General features: G+C 35.5%; 1 long non-coding RNA gene across 3 annotated transcripts in view; it reads left to right on the plus strand.

Moving 5' to 3' along the window:
- LOC102158095 (uncharacterized) overlaps positions 1–17,971 on the plus strand; it is an 899,417-nt gene that overhangs the window by 536,651 nt on the left and 344,795 nt on the right. For 2 of the 3 annotated variants that reach the window (XR_014824906.1, XR_014824907.1), the window contains one exon: positions 15,481–15,607. The exons of the other annotated variant lie outside the window; for it this stretch is intronic. This is a non-coding gene — a long non-coding RNA (uncharacterized LOC102158095). The remainder of the gene's footprint in view (positions 1–15,480; positions 15,608–17,971) is intronic. 3 annotated transcript variants of the gene reach the window in all.

Here is a 17,971-nt window from a genome sequence, read left to right on the forward strand (position 1 = left end):
GCTGCCCAGATAGTGCATAACTATATCCCCACCTGATGGTCCTTTACCTTAGCTGCATCTGTAACGTTCCATTTGCCATATACACTAACCGAGTCAAAGGTCCATGGGATTAGGGCCTGGACATCTTTGGAAGGAGAGCATTATTCTGAAGACACATTGGTAGTTTTCATCAGTATATTTTTTCAGCATAATGAGTAAACCTGACTTTTTTTGTCTTTTGTCTTTTTAGGGTTGCACTTGTGGCGTATGGAGGTCCAGGCCAGGGGTCTAATGGGAGCTGTAGCAGCTGACCTATGCCAGAGCCACAGCAACTCGAGATCCAAGCGCGTCAGAGACCTACACCATAGCTCGTGGCAATGCCGGATCCTTAACCCACTGAGCAAGGCCAGAGATTGAACCTGCAACCTCATGGTTCCTAGTCGGATTCATTACCCACTGAGCCACAGTGGGAACTCCAGTATACCTAATTTTTGGAGGATCTTTTTTTCTTATCTAATTTTCTTCCCTAGTATTTCCTATTCTACTCCTACCTGTCCCTGGCAGATAGTGAGAAAAGTAATTATGACAGTCCCAAGCTTGCTTATAATGGCACCTAGTAGAATAATCTTTCCCAGAACAAAGTCCCTTAAGGAAGCAAAGCCCAAGGAAAGAACTAGTGAAACAATGTGTGATTAGACTACATTTCTTTCTCAGTATCTGCGAAGGATTGGTTCCACGAGCCTCCATCAATATCAAAATCCACAGATGCTCAAGTTCCGTATGTAAAATGATGCAGTACAATGAATGCATTTGGCCCTCTGTATCCTGGGCTCTAATAGTAGTGTTCCATCTGAGGTTGGCTGAATTTGGGATGTGGAACCCATGGATACAGAGGACCGACTGTAAGGGATTCCCTGGTAGGATTCTAATTATAATTGTACTCCCTGATAGGAATCTTGCCCCCTTGAATGCAGGTGAGAGCTGTGAATGTTATGGGATATTATTCCCATAATTAAGTAACTGTCTGGAAAAGGGGAAAGTATTTAGCAGGTGTAAGTAAGTCTCTAATTGGCTGGCTCTAAGTTAATCAAAATGAGATTATCAGGGGAGGGCCTGATCTAATGAGATGAGCTCTTTTTAAAAGGATTTAGAAGTCAGCCATGAAAGAAGTCCGGAAGAGTGAAGCAGTAGTGGATGCACTGCTGTTTGCTTTGATGAAACAGATCAGTGCCTCATGGAAGGGCTGTGTGGCAGGAAATGGGCAGCCTCTAATTGCCAAGGACCCCAGTCTCCCAACCACAGAAACCGAATATGTCAGCAGGTGAGCTTGGAAGATCCTGAGCCCCAGATAGATTGCAGCCCCATCTAATACTTTGACTTCTTCAGGGGGAGACCTTGAGCAGAAGACCCTGTTCACCTGAGTCCAGACTGCTGCCACGTGGAACTCATGAGATCGTAAATTTGCATTAAGCCATTAAATTTGTGGTGGTTTATCATGCAGCCATAAAAATATAAATACAATAGGCAGTGTTTCTTTAACTTTTTTAATGTACCAAATCATCTATGCAATGGATATCACACAGATAATTTTATTTAATACAACAGCCCAGAGAAGCAGGATCTATTATTTTTAAAATTTTGCATATGAGAAAATTAAGCGTTAGAGAGGTCAAAACACTTGGTGCAGGTCACAAAGCTGGTTGATGAAGGAATTAGATTTTGAACTTGAGATTTAATCACTTTGCTAGACTGTGTTCTTTAATGTGAAATGTTCTATGTAATAATGCAGTCCAATTTGTCCTGATTACTGCCTTTTCAACTGTCTTTATCTTGTACATATCCACCAAAATGTGATAAATACCATAGAATAAGCAGCCTTTGATGAAATCCATTTTTAGATGATTTCATGTGAAAATCGTTTTACGAATACATCATCAATTTTTGAAGAAAGTCTTATGAAAATAAATCCTTTTTTAAAAAGTTACTTAATTGCTATTTTACCTGGAAGAACAGTCTATTTCCATCTATCAGGTAGTAATGAGAAGTCATTATCTTGCACTCTTCTTTAATTAACATCAATCCTGATTAGTCAGAATAAATTAGGCTCTTTGTCTTTTTCCATAGGTGTGATTCTTCTGGTACAAGAGCCATCCAATTGTGTGTTATCATTTACAAAAAATGTCAGTATAATTATATTACTGTATTTCAAATTTTACTTTGAAACATATTTCATGTTAAACTATGAGTTTTTTGTTTCCTTTTTCCCCTTAAAACATGGAGAAGTAATGTTCTATAAAATTTCTTCATATTAAAAACAAAATACTCAAAGTTTAATAAGGTTCAGGGATTTTAATAACTAATATTCATCATAATATGCATTGCATATAATAGTAAAAGTATTAGCAGTATTAATTGACTGTAACTACAACTTAGGAGGAAGGGTAATAGTGAAAACTAGAACATGGAATTAATTTTGAAAATTTATTTATTTTTTGCCCTTTTTTCTTTTTTAGGGTTGCACCAGCAGCATATGGAGGTTCCCAGGCTGGGAGTCTAATCAGAGCTACAGCTGCCATCCACAGCTACAGCCACAGCAGTGCCGGATTCGAGCCGCGTCTGCAACCTTCACGGTAGCTCTTGGCAACACCAGATCCTTAACCCACTGATTGAAGCCAGGGATCGAAGCTGCAACCTCATGCTTCCTAGTTGGATTTGTTTCCACTGCTCCATGACAGGAACTTCAGATTTTGAAAATTTAAATTGATAGTTGGGCATATCTACATGGACACCATGGCCATCATTTAAAACATTACTTTCCATTTCTTTTTAAGGTTTTATGTATACATTGATTTACCACTGTTTTATTTGCTTTATGGTTAAAATGATACCCCCCCTGCAATCACTAAAAACTAAATGATGTGAACACAGCTTTAATTTTTTTTGATGGGATGGAAATGAGTATACAGGTCCTGCATTACCTAGTTCATTGACACTAAAATGGAAATAATTGTTGCCTGCCACTCAGATAAAGTAGAACAAGAACAAACAATTATCATCCCCCTCCCAACCTCATCATAGAAGTACAATTTCCTGGCTTAGGAACCTATCAGTTTGAACTGATTAGCTAGCTAATCTATCGGTTTGAACCAAAATCAAATTGTACATATCTAACAGTACATTGAAGAGAAAACTTTATTCTCCAGGCATATCTAGACAACGCTTTTAAGATCAGAACTCCCGGAGCAGGGAGAATTTCTAGACCTATACTGCAGACATCAGGGTTAAAAACAGTGCTCATTTGCTCCCCCGCGGCACTTATAAATCATGCTTGCGTGTGACTGCAGCTTTCTTTTTACACTTCCTTTGCTTTCACATTCTCATCAGTTCAGCATCTCTAAGGTGCCTTATCAACCAAAACCTCCAGTTTTTTTCTTTTTTAAACTACAGTCATATACCTGAAATTATTTTTTTCTCTAAGAATTTTAGGTTGTGCTCTTTTCTGTGGCATTTATTTGGTATTTTTAAGGTTAACTGATCATGTTGAAACAAATGAAAGCAACACAGTCTTCATCATTCTTGAGCTAGGAATGTTACAGATCATAGACTTTGCCCAGGAGAAACCAGATTCTTTATCTGCAACTAAAATGATTTCTGTTGGGATCATTTGCACTGTTTCCATTATTTGACATGGCAGTCTGACCAAAAAAACTCTTACTGTTGGACATAGCAACGTTCTTAAAGATAAGACAATCTTAAATACTGTCTTCTCTGCTCTAATAGAAGTGATTTAGAAATAAAACCAGCGAGGGAAAGGGAAGAATGTCTTTATGGATTTTGATTCTTCTGCTAATAAATTGTTAATACTTCTATTAACATAGAGAAGAAAATACCAGCACTGTTGTAGAAATGTGACTATCAAGAGTAAAATAGACCATGGATTTAAAAACAAGACTTACAATACCATACAAAGCTTGAATCACTAATTTATTATCTTTGATAAGCAATTCATTATAATAACCATTTAAAATTTAGAAACCTCGTTCTTTTAAATAAAACTAAGGTTTGTTGAGCACATGCTTTATATTTGTGAACTGAATGATTACAGTTCACATGGGCAAAATGAGTTATATAGGACACACATATTTAGAAAATTTTTGGATAATTTTGGGAGTAATCACAGGAGACCCAAGAGAAAATTTCACTCGTTTATGTAACAGTTTCTAAACAAATGAGCCTACTTCTCACACGTCTGCGAGATGCCCCTGGGCCTAGCATGGGGTCTCACCTAGTATTCAGTCCATATTTGCTCAGTTGAAACAGGCTTACTTAAAAGGGCATGGCTTTATTTTTCACCATCTCGTAACCCTAATAGAATATATGAGGCATTAATAATAAATGCTGATGGTATTTGTGTCTAAATAAATAAATTTGACTGTGTATTCTGAATTCTGTTTTAACTTAGAGCACAATGTGTTATTTTTCAACCTGATTCTGAGTCTTCCTAAAATTACATGGTCTGTTTAAAAAAAAAAATGTCTAGGTGGTAGGAATTAGAAAACGTGTTAATCTTAGGAGACTACTAATGGAGAAATCTTTATTAGCTCATAAATCAGTGTTACATAAGTGTTGTCTGAATACCATCTGCATTGAAATCACTTGCATTACTGGCCCATGCTAGTACTGTTGACTCAAAATATCTAGGGGTAGGGCTTAAGAACCAATAGTTTTTCTGAGGTCATCAGGTGAAATTATGTACTTTCAGGCTTTCCTACTCATGGTGTGGTTTTGGATAAGCAACATCTACAACACCTGAGAGCTGCAAATGTATAAGCCCAGAACCTACCCCAGAGCTGCAACCTAAAAATCTGCATTTTAACAGGGAATTTAAATGCACTTGAGACTCTGGGAATCTGAAGTATCAGAACTACCACTACCATCTTAAATTATATATTGACTCACATGCTCAAGGATCCATTTATCACTTTGTATTATCAAAACACATTCTCACTTTATTTCCTGCTGTAACTGGAAAAAAAATTACCCTGCTCCCATGAGCATATGAAGATGACGCTATAATTTCTCAGTGATGTCTTTCTCACTGGGTTGTGGGTGCCACGTGGAGAACAACAGTATCTTTTCATGTTTTACCTCCGACATCTAATGCTTACACATAGTAAGTACTTAATAAATGTTAAATGAATAAATGGAAACTATTGCAGATTGGGAGATTGCAGGTTGCATTTCAAAAGAGAGAAAAGCAAGACTATTTTATTAAGTTAATGACTGCAATTCTGATTTTTACCCTGTTCTCTGTTGATGATTAGATCCATAAATTGGATCTAATGGGAAAGTTACAACTATTTTTGTGAACTTCATGATAAAAATGGTCTAACTGCATCACTAACCACCAAGTTTCCCAGGCTCAGACAATGCAAATTCACTTCAACTGGTTTCCCACCATTCCATGTAAAACTAACTCACCATGACATTTAGCCAGTTCTTGCATTTCTATTCCTCTCAAATCAGCACCTCAGCTCCTCGATTCATAGTTCTGATGTCCTAATAAGGTCCTAGTAACCACGAATGTGGGGGAGGGAGAGGCCAGAGTGGTAAGTGGCCATGAGCTGCAAGAAACAGGGAATCAACAGAACTCTGCTATTTAGAGGCCTTTTCTCATTTTCAGTCTCAAGGCCACATTCCAGGTAACTGTACTAGAAATCTAAACTTTGGATAATTGATGTATATTAGTTTGTAACTATATCAATTAGTCTTTCTGATGTTCCTATTTATATTGTCTCACATATATATCATCCTAAATAAACTGTGCTGACTAAAGATCAAATAGAGTCAGTTTTCATTATTCATAACAGGTAAACGTTCTATAAAGCCACGCAAATATTGAATTAGGGGATACTGAACAATTGCTCAAGGGGAAATGCAGGGATTAGATTCCTAGGAACCTTTGTTCACAACATTTTCATCAACCCATCAATATATAACCTTGTTTTTATGTGTCTTTCTGCTTAAAAACTCCTTATTTAATATATACTGTTGATTTACTAAAATTGATTTCAAGGCCAATAACACTATAGCTCACATTTGAATGAAGCTTACCCAACACAAGGACTTTTTCCATAAGGCACATCACAGCCTTCTTGCACTTAGGAACTCTAGACAGTACTTCAGCACTATGCTTGGGGGCATTATAAACAGCAAAATCACCAAGAAAAAGCATAAAAATTTGAAAAACATGGCACCAAATAAACTTTCTAAAGGACCCTTGATTACACTTCAAGACCTGAAATAATAAGACAGGTTGCCTTTAGCTGGGAATGTACATGTCAGGTGGCTCAGAACTTTTCACTGCTTTGCATGTGTCCAGGAATAAATTTTTGCAAGTAGGCCAACTAAAAAATATGGACTTTGCAAATAATGTGATTCAACTATACCATATTTCGGGTGTTCAGGGACTTTCCTTACTGTCAAACTCAATCTACAGAGAGATACATATTGAATTAATGAAGTGAGTCTATCGTTTTTATGGCTAGAAAAATCTTTAAAATAACCCTATGATTGACAAGTGAGGATTAGATGATGCAATATAGAGGATTTATATATTGTGTATATAAATATAAAGCATTATGTAAATACACAAAGCATATCAGGCCATGCTTCAAGTAAATATAATTAAAATTTTTTGGACTTTAAGTTTATGCTAGATTTTTTTTCTTTTTTTTGTGCTTATTTATGGAGGCTTTGGGTAGTGAAGTTGTATATTTAAATTCATACCTCTAATAAGTGTCATTAATTTTTTTGGCTAGAATGAATTAAACTGTATTGCTTCTTTGTTTAAAATAACTGCTGACATTTTTTACTATGATACTGTCATATATTGGTAATGATGAGAGCACTGGTTTTATATATATATATATGTGAGAGTGTTTTATTTGGTTTATAAAGTCATGTTATTCAATCACAAGTTTCTATATCTATTTTCATTATGTTTTCAGGTACTGTGGAATCCATATCTGCTCATATTTTCTAACATTTATTTCCAAATATGCACAAATTCTGAATTTAATAATTTGTGCATGTTTTTCTAGCATATAAAGCCTGAAGTACTTTTTGTATGTTTTAACAATTGCTTAACTGTAAAGATAACAATGGGGTTTATAATTGCAGTCATTGTCTCTTTCCTATAGTTGTTCTTTCACAAATTAGCCTCCAGACCAAATCCAGTTTGAAGGACATGCTACACTTTCATCTTTCATCTTTCCCAGTTCTTCCTCTCCCTTTCCACCCTCCCTTTCCCCACCCCCCTGTCCCTGTCCATCTCTCTTCCTCTCTTTCTTTCTCTCTACGTGCATACACTCTCTCTCTCTCTCTCTCTCTCTCTCTCTCTCTCTCTTAGGTTTGTCTTTTCAATTTTGGTTTGACTTTTCAAATTTGGGCCTTTGAATTAGGAATCCTATTTACATCAGATCATTGAGACACTATGATCCTCCTGTTTCAGCCCATTATGATCATTTTTCTGCCTCGCTGAACTAGAATAAAATAAAATATGACAGGGGCAGCATTATTAGCAGTCTTGGTTTTTGGTGAAGCCCCAAACTGGAACTCCATAAAAGTTTCAGATCAGGATAAACACATAGAGTGGATATGAACAGAGAATCAGATTAGTAACTGATTTCAAATTTTTCAATGATTTGTCTATTTCCATGCTATATGTGGAGTTCTCTTAGTTCTGTGCCCATAAAGTCTTAATTTTCTCTGGCATCTGCCATCATGTTTCACTGTAGTATGCTAATTCATTCTTCTGTAACAGTTATAAAATTCAGGAAGCTTACACAAGTCTGGAAAGTGCTATTCATCACTTTTTAAAATGAAACAGGATATATTTGCTTTATTTTTGTTATTTATAGTATTGACATCATGCAAATCAAATTTATATGATATGTTATTGCATCAGATATTATTGCATGTACATTTCTTTTATGGTACTAAATTTGTCATTAGGAAACTAAGACAAGTGAGATAATAATAGTCTGTAGTCTCAACTTGCTAGACAGTCTCTGTCATTGCACTTGTACTTTTGTAAAATAAAAGTTATGCTTTGAATCCTAATTATTTATGCTATCAGTTCCAGTATTGCACGTGTCCATATTCTATTACTCTTCAAAAAGATTCATTATAGTAATCAGCATACAATAGGGCAAAAGAATATCACTGTATCTCTAAATGAGATATTCACTGTCTAAACTGGCTAGGGAAAATCTGGCCCAACCATTCTGGGGGCAGTAGTTGAGGCATGAACTCTGGGCCCAGCAGTCTGGGTTCAAACCCTGCCCCTTTCCTAAATTAGTGAATAAGGCCAAGTTATAACAGACACTGCTAATCATAACAGAGCTATAAGGAGGTATAAGACCCAACTCTTACCCTGACAAAGCTTTCTGGAAAGATCTTTGATCAATCAATATTGAGAATGCGAAAGTATAACATTTTCCAACTACACCTGGGACAAAATTTAGACAAGTTAGATTGGGTTAAGCTATAGGACATATAACCTGGGTTTTTAATTTAAGAGAATCTTTCAATTAGCTAAGCATTTATAACTGCTGGGTTCAGTTGAGAATTTGTGATTATTGAGGGTGAAACACCTCAGAGTGGGAGCAGGAAAAAAATACTCATAAAAGAATGAAGATGCCAAGGTGTAACCAAAGACAATTTCTTTGGCCTCAAATGTCTATAATGCCAGAAAGTATATACTTTTAAAGGTAGAAGACACTTTGGAGTCATTAACATCAACTCCTTATTTTTTATTTTATTGGAATATAGTTGACTTACAAAGCTGTATTAGTTTCACACATACAGCAAAGTAAATAATTTATACATCATACATCCATTCCCTCTCAGATTTTTTTCCCATGTAGGTCACTGGGAAATTTCTCAGTGCTATATAGTAGGTCCCCAGTATCCATCTACTTTATATATAGTAGTTTCTATGTATCATTCCTAACCCCTAATTTATCCCCCTCACCAGTGTTTCCCCTTTGGTAAACATAAGTTTGGTTTTGAAATCTTTGAGTCTGTTTCTGTTTTGTAAGTTCTCTTGTACCATTTTTATTAGATTCTCTGTATTAGTGATCTCATATGCTATACATGTTTCTCTGTCTGACATTTCACTTAGTGTGATAATTTCTAGGTCCACCCATGCTGCAAATGACATTATTTGGACATTATTCTATGCTTTTTAATGGATGAAAATAAAAAACATATAAATATAACTAAACATATATAAATGTAACATTTAAATATAAATAAGACATATATAAATATAACATATATAAATATATATAAATAACACATCTTCTTTACCTATTCCTCGGTCGATGGACATTTAGGTTGCTTCCATGTCTTGGCTATTGTAAATAATGATGCAAGTGAACATTGGAGTGCATGTATATTTTTGAATTAGGATTTTCTCTGGATACACCCAGAGTGGGATTACTGGATCCTATGGTAGTGCTATATTTAGTTTTTAAAGATCTACATACTTTTCTCCATAGTAGTTGCACCAGCTTGTATTCTCACCAACAGTGCAGGAGGGTTCCATTTTCTTCACACTGTTTCCCAACATTTATTGTTTGTAGACTTTTTGATGATGGCCATTCTCACTGGTGTGAGGTGATAACTCATTGTAGTTTTGATTTGCATTGGTGATGTTGAGCATCTTTTTATGAGTTTTTTGGCCATCTATCTGTCTTCTTTGGAAGTTATGTTTAGGTCTTCTGACCATTTTTTAACTGGTTTTTTTTTTTTTTGATGTGAAACTATATGAGATGTTTGTGTATTTTGGAGATTAATTCCTTGTCAGTCATTTTATTTGCAGAGATTTTTTTTTTCCCATCCTTTGGGTTGTCTTTGTTTTTTTAATAGTTTGCTTTGCTGTGCAAAAGCTTTTAAATTTAATTAGGTCCCATTTTTTGTTGTTTTATTTTCTTTATTTAGAAGGTGGGTCAAAAAAGATATTGCTGTGATTTATGTCAAAGAGTATTCTGCCTAAGTGTTCCTCTAAGAGGTTCATAGTACCCAGTATTACATTTAGGTCTTTAGTCCAGTTCGAGTTTATTTTTGTGTATGATGTTAAAGAATATTCTGATTTCATTCTTTTACATGTTGCTGTCCCTTTTCCATCATCACTTACTGAAGAGACTATCTTTTTCCCATTGTGTATTCTTGCCTCCTTTATTCAACTCCTTTTTTTTTAATTAAAAACAACTTAATAAAACTTAATAAAAGTTGAAGTTTAGATCTTAGGAAGCTATGTAGTATACTGGATATTCAGTATATGTTGTCTGAATGAAAAAAAATGAAGCCTAGAAAATTGACTCTCTTGCCTAATGTTTGCAAATCCAAAATCAACATTAACCTTGGTGTGCTAAGCATTATTCAATATCTCACCTATGTTGCTTCTTAGTAATTTATCTTGGAATGTGAATGATACCCAAAAGTAATGTTTTAGGTGCAGATAAAGATGTGACTAAAATTTATGATAATCAAATTTGGATTTTTAAGCTGTTGAGTTTATTCCCAGGGATAATAAGAACTTATCTTTGTCATTTTGAAATTTCCCCGTTTGTCTTATTCTCTATTTCTCCATCTTCCCTCCTCACTCCCATTCCTGTAGGTTAAATTTATGTGAAACCTATAAAGATATTATTCCAGAATAAGCAAGAGCAGCAGAAAAGTTCATTAAGGAAAAGTGCATCAGTTCATCCACAGATAAGTGAGAAGAGCCCAGGGTCTAAGAGGCTGTACTTCAGGACATCATCAAAAAGGACATCAATCGGACTATCCCTAAAGATTTAGAAATAGGTACAAGGGCCCACTCTATTTGGTTCAGAATTACAAGGATTAGAAGTGAAAGGGTGAGGCCTCATGAGTCCCTGTCCATTATGCAATGAAGATGATTAGCTCTCTGGCTTTCTGAATAAAATGGTATTCCTAATAGAATCGAAAACTTTCCTGAAGGTCAGGCATGCTATATTTATTGCTTCCTCCTTGTCTATAAGCCAGAATGTTCTGTCACTGTTGTAATACAAGCCAACAAGAGCAAAATAAATCTTTGATTCTTTTGGCTCACTCTGCCATTAAACACAAGCCATTGTAAAGTCATGAAAATTACCTGAGAAGGATGTGGAGAAATTGGTTGGTGCAGAAAAGACTGACCACTGTGATTAAAGGGATGAAAAATGTGACCTGCCTGAAAACCCTGAAGAAGCTAGTGGTATTTATTTGAAAGAAGAGGAGGCTGAATGGTAACTTAATAATTATCTTTAAATTTCAAGAGGATTACTACCTCTGTTTTTATCTATCTCTACAGAGTTTAAACTACCAAGGAATTATTCTGAAATTTTCCTGTAACTAGCACAGACGACACATTTTGTATTATAATTTTTTTCATTTAAAAAGTCTGAACATGTATTTGGCATTCTTTTACTTGAAAGAGTAAGTATTGGGAAGAGACGATCACAAAGAGTTTTATGCTCTTCTGCTGCTTCTTACATCTGAGGGGTAGCATTTTTTTTCTTGGTATAAAGAAGTTTTGACAAGTTCTTGCCATTTGTCAAACTCAAATACTTACAGATTAAACTATTCTCTTATTTGGTTTCATTTATGCTCTCAGTTATTATTGTGAAGACAATAATAATTACAAAAATGGAGGAATTAAACATGTTAGAAGTTAAATTGCATTCCTTGTCACTGTATAAAGTGAAATAACAAAACTTGGAATCATTACCTTGTGTATTTCTGCATAGAGATTAATTTATAGGATATCAAAGTTGTTTTGAATCAATCAGTGAGCACTTACTAAGTGTCAAATATTGTTTAGTGCTAGGTGTTTGGGTGAAAGAGAAAAAAGCCAGAGTTAAGGCAGGGTCTCAGAGATCAAGATGCTTATAATCTGGAGGTAAAGATAAAGTAATGAATGAAAGGCTGCTGAGCAGTACTTATTCACATACATGTGCAAGGCCTCAAGGGAAGCACAAATCCAGATTGAGGAAAAAAAAAAAAAAACACAGAGCTAGGGGTCTAAATGGAAGCCTTTCTTGGTTATTAACTTGAGTGATCCTTATTCCTATAGCTCAGTTTCTTTTAGAGCCCCCATGCAGAGTATGTTTTCACCAGACTATTCCTTCTCTCTTCTTGTTTGGGTTTTGCTTTTTCTGTTTTTTACATCTGAGCTTCTCCTTGCTCATATTTTCTTCATAAACTTTTGTTGTCTAAGCCTCAATCTTTTGCTTCTGTTATTTATATTCTTTAATTTCCTGCTTCTATGATCTACCTTCTTCTATTTCTTTATTAAAATTCTGGGAAAGGAACTTCTGTTTAGTCCTGCTTACTTGCACACCAGGTCATCATGTCAAAGGTCACAAGCCAACCCCTGGGTAAGAATCCATGGTACATCAAACTCACACTCTCCGTAGGGATTTCCCTATAACAGGTGCTGTGGTCTGGACATTTTCCCTTGAAATGAGATAAGAGCAGAGCCAGCATCATAATTTCCTTAATTTTTTCAGGAAAATATGAAATTTGGAAGGTTGAAAAGAAAAATATCAGGTTTGAAAGAATATCTGGAAAAGATCCAGGTAATATACTGATGAACACAATGATTATAGGACTCAGAGAGATGACCTACATACCTGGGGAGAAAGCATGCTCAGAGCAATAGTATAAATAAATATATCCAGCTAGGTGGGCTAAGGATTGGAAGCAGAAGCTGTCTAGGGCAGAAAGAGATTTTAGATTGTTCTTGAGCTAAGGATTTAACAGGTAAACAATAGTTGAAGGAATTTGGCTGTGCTATGTTTAAGTTAAATACCTGATGAATTCTGAAGTCAATAAAGAAAAAAGTTTTTTTTTTTTTTTTTCTCTATTATGTTTTACTTTCATGAGTAATGAACTCTTGGAGTTCCTGTCGTGGCACAGTGGTTAACGAATCCAACTAGGAACCATGGGCTTGTGGGTTCGATCCCTGGACTCGCTCAGTGGGCTAAGGATCCGGTGTTGCCTTGAGCTGTGGTGTAGGTTGCAGACATGGCTCGAATCCAGGGTTGCTATGGCTCTGGCCTAGGCTGGCAACTACAGCTCTGATTAGACCCCTAGCCTGGGAATCTCCATATGCTGGGAGAGCAGCCCTAGAAAAGACAAAAAAAAAAAAAAAATTTCTTGTAGAGAGGAACTTGGGCATGTTTCGCTACAGGAAGAAATTGTATTCATTTTGCTTAGAAAAATATGTAAGATTGGAGGAACTAGAAAGTGTAAGTTGGGAAATAGAGAAAGTATCACTCCAAGTGTAGACACAGGAAATTCACATTTCAGCCTGACCTTTTCCCTAACTCAAACACTAACCCTGGTTATAACCCTCAGAGAGATCTTTGAAATGACCTTTAATCATGTAGGACATGGAAAGCTAAATTGTGCTTTTATTCTTAAAGAGACAAGGCTATATAGAATCAAATGGAAAAATTTATGTAAGTTTATATAATGTGTATGTATATCTACACACACACAGACACACACATATATACATACACTCGTATATTAACTGTTTTGAATTTTTTCTTTCCAAATATATTTGAGATGATATCCCCTCCACCTCCCTTTAGAGAGACATATGCCTTTTATGGTTATCACATGGTAACCCCAGTTTAAATTTTTAGTCTATATTCATGTTAAAGGAGAAAAAGCACAAATGACAATGTAATAAAGAAAATTAAATATAAGCTTAATGTTCTTCTTATTACAGAGTTTAGAGCTTGTGTGTTCCAATATATCTATTCCTAGGTGGTTGCTTTATATCCATCAACAAATCAATTCACAATATTGAAAATCTTTTGTTCCTAGTACTATGCTCTTTATCAAATAATACATGAAATATAAGATGTGACTGCTGCCCACAGTAAGCTCATGATTTATTTGAGGACACGAAACTCATACACATCAAATAATTCATGAATGAGACATATTCATATATCATATGTAGGCAGGCCCTGCTTTCACTGTTTGCAGAGATCCAATTTTTAAATGTATTTTTATGCTGTAAATTCTCAGTTGGTAATGTGTTGTGTTCTGATACTGTTATCTTTGTCTTTTGGGACAAATTTGACTTACCTACTAATTAACAATATTAGTTAAAATTTTTGTTGAATTAAAAGTTACCTAACATATAGTGTCTGTTATACATAATGCATCCTTTCAATATATATCTTATTTAATCTGCACAGAATTTCAGTCCAGTACATGTTCCTCATTTTCACATAAAAAGCAACTCAGAGGGGTTAAGTTGTGTGGCCAAAGCTACATATTTACTAAGTGTCAGCAGCGAGATTTGAAAATTGATTTTTCTCATTCCAGTTTTAATGGTCTTTTTGCTGTGGATCCCATAGCCTTCATCCAGTGGTTGTGTGATAAGGGAGAATTCATTATAGCTTTTTACTAGGCATTGCTAGTGATCAAAGTTCTAAAATGCAAAACAGAGAGGTAGATGCTACTTACTCAGTTATAATAAATCCTATTGTCCAGATGATTAGAATCAAGAACTTTTATAGTTAAGATGCTAATTGAGGGATACACACACAACACACACACACACCCACCATTTTTTTTTAAAAAGGTTAAAGAAAATGTGGCCAATGTGGACTAGTATCAGGAAAATTTCATTGGGGAATTTGACTAATTCCTGAAGGTTTAATAGCAACCATATGAATATCAGTGTTTTATTTCTTTCTTTTCTCTTCTTTCCTTCCTCTCTTTTATTTCTGCATACTGTATAACTATTCTGTGTCACACAGTAGTTTTGGGGACTTCCTATTATAAGTCTCTTTACTATGTGATGTATCATGTTATTCTCGTAAGGATCTTTTTGTTAGGCACAACAGATGCTATCTCCTCTTTTTGATGAGGAAATCAGTAAACCTTGTTTCCCTAGTTCTTGTCTTACATACTAATATAGGTCCCCAACAGTGTACAAGTTCCATCAATATTTACTTGTGTCCCCACAGAGTGTCTTTTATGGGATCACAGACCACTTTGCAACCAGCGGATATTCTAGGCTCTGGTAGAGTTTCTTCTGGGTGGTGCTTCATGTGTCATATCCTATTCACTGGGTGCAACCAACGAAAAATAACATTGCTGCCATTTTTACTGGTCACACTTCTAGTGCAAGATGCCCTTAAGAAGACAAAACTTGACAGAGCTCTCTGGTACAGTTAAGACTACTTTTTCTCCTTCTGTGTATTATGCTTTTAAAGATTCCAACTATCTCACCATTTTTTAAGGAATCAAGTTTTAGTCACAGCCATTTTCACGATCCAAGATATAAGTTCATGGGGAGCTCAGGCAAGAACAAACACTAGCACTTAGTCTCACCTCTTGAATTGTGGCCATTAAGACTCTGTTATTCATCAAACTTCTCCTAAAAATGTCTTTTTTCTTTAGGAATAGATTCTTCAGTCCCTCTTGCAAATAGGTTCCTGGCAGACTTATTTCTTCAGCTGGCCATGTATGCCTTGCTTCTTTCTGATTCCAACTAATGATAGATCAAGGTGGAACCTAAGAATGAGAGGTAGGTCCATACCTGAACTGTATTGTTAGAGAACTAAAAATATTTTTCTTTAAAAATGTATTGAAGTATAGTTGACTATTGTGTTAATTTCTGCTTTATAATAGAGTGACTCAGTTATATATTTTTTCCGTATTCTTTTCCATCATGATTTATCATAGGATATTGAATATAGTTCCCTGTGCTCTGGGACCTTGTTGTTTATCCATCTTATATATACTAGCTTGAATATGCTAATCCCAAACTTGCAATACTTCCCTCCCCCACCCACCTCCCCCTTAGCTGACACAAGTCTGTTCTCTATGAGTCTGTTTTTGTTTTGTAGATAAGTTCATTTGTGTCATATTTTAGATTCCACCAATAAGTTGTATCATGTGGTGTTTGTCTTTCTCTGTCTGCCTGACTTCACTTTGTATGATAATCTCTAGGTCTATCCATGTTGCTACAAATGCCATTATTTTATTCTTTTTATGGCTGAGTAGTATTCCATTGAGTATATATACCACATTTTCTTTATTCATACATCGTTGGTGGACATTTAGTTTGCTTCCATGTCCTGTAAATAATGCTACTATGAACATTGGGATGCATGTGTCTTTTTGAATTATAGTTTTGTCTGGGTATAGGCCTAGGAATGGGATTGCTGGGTCATATGGCAACTCTATTTTTAGTTTTATGAGGAATATCCATACTGTTTTTCATAGTGGCTGCACCAATTTACATACCCACTAAAATGTAAGATGGTTTCCTTTTCTCCACACCTTTTCTGGCACTTATTGTTTGTAGACTTTTAAATGATGGCCATTCTACTGGTATGGGGTGGTACCTTATTGTGGTTTTGATTTACATTTATCTAATAATTAGTGATGATGAGCATCGTTATCATGTGCCTACTGGCCAGTTGTATGTTTTCTTTGAAAAAAATTTCTGTTTAGATCTTCTGCCCATTTTTTTTTTTTTTTGTCTTTTTAGGGCTGCAACTGCAGTATGTGGAAGTTCCCAGGATAGGGGTCAAATCAGAGCAGCAACTGCTGGCCTACACCATAGTAATGCAATATCTAAGCTGCATCTGCAACCTATACCAAAGCTCATGGCAACTCCAGATCCTTAATCCACTGAGCAAGGACAGGGATCAAACCTGCATCCTCATGGATACTTGCTGAAGTTGTTACTACTGAGCCACGGTAGGAACTCCCATTCTGCCCACTTTTTACTTGGGTTGTTGTTGTTTTGTTATTGAATTGCATGAGCAATTTGTATATTTTAGAAATTAAACCCTTGGTTGCATCATTTGCAAATATTATCTCCCAGCCCATAGGTTGTCTTTTCATTTTATTTATGGTTTCCTTTGCTCTGCAAAAACTTGTAAGTTTGATCAGGACCCATTTGCTTATTTTTGTTTTTATTTCTATTGCCTGGGGGGGTAACCTAAGAAGACATTGTTATGATTTATATGATTTATATGTTTGGCCTATGTTCTCTTCTAGGAGTTTTATGATATCATGTCTTATATTTATGTCTTAAAGCCATTTTGATTTTATTTTTATGTATGGTGTGAGGGTATGTTCTAACTTTGTTGATTTATATCTGGCTGTCCAACTTTCCCAATACTACTTGCTAAAAAGACTGTCTTTTCTTCATTTGATATTCTTGCCTCCTTTGTTGAAGATTAACTATCCATAGATGTATGGATTTATTTCTGGGCTCTCTCTTCTCCTCCATTGATATGTATGTCTGTTTTTGTGATAATACCATGGTTATTTTGATTACTATAGCTTTGTAGTATTGCCTGAAGTCTGGGAGGGTTATGCCTCCTGCTCTGTTCTTTTTCCTAAGGATGGCTTTGGCAATTCTGGGTCTTTCATGGTTCCATATATATTTTAGGATTATTTGTTTCTAGTTCTGTGAAAAATATCATGATTAATTTGATAGGGATCACATTAAATCTGTGGATTGCTTTGGGTAATATGACCATTTTAATAATATTAATTCTTCCAATCTAGGAGCATGGGATATATTTCCATTTCTTTGAATATTTAATTTTCTTTATTAACGTTTTGTAGTTCTCAGCATATAGGTCTTTTACTTCATTGGTGAGCTTTTTTCCTAAGTATTTTATTCTTGATGTGATTTTATTTATTTTACTTATTTATTTTTGTCTTTTGTCTTTTTAGGGCCATACCCACGGCACATGGAGGTTCCCAGCTAGGCGTCTAATTGGAGCTGCAGCTGCTAGCCTATGCCACAGTCACAGCAACGCCAGATCTGAGCCGTGTTTGTGACTTACACCAAAGCTCATAGCAGTGTTGGATCCTTAACCCATTGAGCGAGGCCAGGGGTGGAACCCACAACCTCATGGTTCCTTGT

The sequence above is a fragment of the Sus scrofa genome, chromosome 13, assembly GCF_054392235.1.
Source record: "Sus scrofa isolate SSC_HxYL_T2T_F1_AM1 chromosome 13, Sscrofa_HxYL_maternal_Yorkshire_Landrace_v2.0, whole genome shotgun sequence".
NCBI classification, from domain to species: domain Eukaryota; kingdom Metazoa; phylum Chordata; class Mammalia; order Artiodactyla; family Suidae; genus Sus; species Sus scrofa.